Raw genomic sequence first — 2,915 nt, 5'->3', positions numbered from 1 at the left:
CCAGCCTTTAAATAGCAGAAGAGCAAACTGAAAATCCCCAAGGCTGTACTTTCTGAGCCTACCACATGCCTGTGCTCAGTAATCATCAAACTGAAAGATACTCACCAAGTCCTCAAAACCACAAATCATACAGAAAAAATCTATCACACTGAGAGCTGAAGTATGGTCCTATGACAAGAATTTGGTTTATAATAAACCTGGATTTGGAGAAAGAAAGGGCAAACTACTTCAATTAATGTCACCATTATTTTCACCTGAACATGAAATATGCACTTTTCTCTACAAACATGGCATTTCAGAGCTTCAGGGACTGGCAGCATGGATGTGATACTGCTCCCCTGAAACAGTAGCAATGTTTTCAATTACCCCAACCTGACTTATTGCCATCACAGGCACTGAGGACAGGCTGGAAGAAATCTATGCACCAGCTTCACAGCCAGACAGCTTTAAATGGATAGACAGATATTAGCTAGTGCAAAGGCAGCTGAACATTAATCCTCTTGGTAGCCTTGCTAAAATCCTGTGCAAAATTCCCAGCACCTTACAGAGCTTATTTCTGCACACAAACGCTCAAAATCAAGGTAAGTAGGGGTTCACCTGTGTAGATGAGCATGTGTGAGCATGTACACACATCCACCTTCTGATATGAAGAACTCTTCTTGAGGGTCACTACAAAACAGCACACACAGGTGCAGCTCCACAAAGACAAGAAGGAACAGGCATGAAGAAAAGCTGTAGGGTGAAGGACACTACATAAAGCTCATCCAGGTGAGAAAAGGAAATGTGCACTGTAGCAACAAACAGCAATGCTAACATCAGAGGGCAATGTGGATTAGACTGAGCAGACTCTGGCAGTGACATCCATCTAAACAATCAGGATTGCTCACACGGGTCATAGAAGAACTTTATTTATCATTCACTGATTCCTTCAGCATAACTTACAGGACGAGCATACTTTTAAAATCAGTAATTCACACAGAAAATCAGAAATTCACACAGTAACTTACAGAAATAATCAACAAATGGTTCCCAGTGTCCCTACAATTACCCTTCACTAAACCTAAAACAGATACTTTAAGTAACAGGTAAATATAACAAATAGGTAAATTCAATTTAGACATGGGGAATTCTTGGCAGAGATACCATTATGCTGGGTGCCACCCTATTGTACTCCTCTTAAAATCAAGTTCTGCAATTGCTTTCAGTAAGAGCAGGATTAGACTGGCAAATCAAGAGTATCTAAAGGTCCTTTAGATCCCAGAGCAGGGATCTAAAATCAAGTTAGAACAGATGGAGAGAGAACCATATTTCATTTAACCTGAATGCCAAACACCTCTCCTTTGTGCATGTTGGGATTGAAGGCAGATGCTCTTCTCATCCATTATTCAAAATGGAAGTGTTACCTTGTAGTGCTCAGATTTCTATCAGCTCATGGCAAATCACAGCAGAAAAATCCATGCAGCCAGGAGACAGGCAGAAACTAAACAGTTTTACGCTTTCTAATAATATGACATGCCATGTGTTCCAGGACATTTTATTTCAGTTTTATCCAATTTTACTGCTGTGAAACCTATGTATTTCATTCAGATGACTCCAGGCTTACAATGAGGTCCAGGTTGGGAGCATTATGAAGAACTATCAGCACAGACTGACTGCCGTGTTTCTTGTACAGCCTGGCTGTTATTTGCAGTCAGACAATGTGAGACACCAGCCTGTTTGCACTGATTTAGTGAGAAAGCACCATCCCCTTAAGAAGATACATAAAACAAGGATGTCCATCCTAATTCTCTTCTGATGGCTTTTTACTTTGCTGTTGACTCAGGCTAATTAGAATTTAAGCCCTTTTGGATGGTATGTTTGAGATACATATTTATTCTATTGGTTGATTTCATGCACTCTTAAAATAAATATAATTTTGAGGTAAAAGTACTACAAGAAATGACCTCATGGCTAAAATTGCATCTTAAAATTAGAAATAAAATGCAACTAGGTGCAGATTTGCTGGGCAACCATCTTCACTCCTCTCAGGATCCCTACATGTAAACGATGGATTAAGACATTGCTCTCATTTTATTAACTGCTCTGAGGCTTTCAGTAGACAATGCATTATTCTGGTCACCAAGAAAACCGTACTTGTTTTACAGTATTATGTCCCACACTAAGCAGCAGACCTTTCTTTCTCTAGATAAACACTTGTGACCCCTCCCACCCCTTTGGCTGATGTACAAACTGACAAAACTGAGCACAATGTGCTCTTGTTACTTCCCAAAGTCTTTCAACTTCAACACCCAACAGAAACAAACATTGTTGGGTACACAGTACAGGAACCCCAGTGATACTGGAAGGTCTCACTAACCATGTTGTCCAGCAGCTGAGGCAGTGGCTGCTACCCTGTACTTGGGAGGGTCTCCAATGACAGGCAAGGCAGTGCCTTGGGCAGAGGTAATGATACGTTGGGCATTTCATACCAAGCTCCTTCCCTCAATTCCAGTGGCCTACAACACATGTATCTGGTGCTGAACTATAACCATCTCCTAAATACAAGGAACACACTGTAAGACAGGTGCAGTCATACAGGAACCTCAGGAAATTGAGAAATGGGCAGAAGAGTAACTCCAGAACGGGTGGAATCAGCCACTTACTGACCAGTGCCCTCCAGTGGCTCCCACAGCAACTGAAGGAACTGAAAACAAGAACCTGTTTTCAGAGGTCAAAGACAACACAGTTGTATCACTAACGGAAAGAAAGAAAATGCTGACATCTGGAAGCAAAATAGCTCTTTTTAAAATTTATGTTCTTGTAGGGCAACGTCATATCTGCTATCATTACATACCACAACCAGAAAAACCGACATTGCATCAAGTGAATAAAATATTAATTGCAAGTATTGTAAAATAAGACAACAGAAACCAAAG

The sequence above is a fragment of the Serinus canaria genome, chromosome 2 (genome assembly GCF_022539315.1).
Source record: "Serinus canaria isolate serCan28SL12 chromosome 2, serCan2020, whole genome shotgun sequence".
NCBI classification, from domain to species: Eukaryota; Metazoa; Chordata; class Aves; order Passeriformes; family Fringillidae; genus Serinus; species Serinus canaria.
This window is presented reverse-complemented; position numbering follows the sequence as displayed.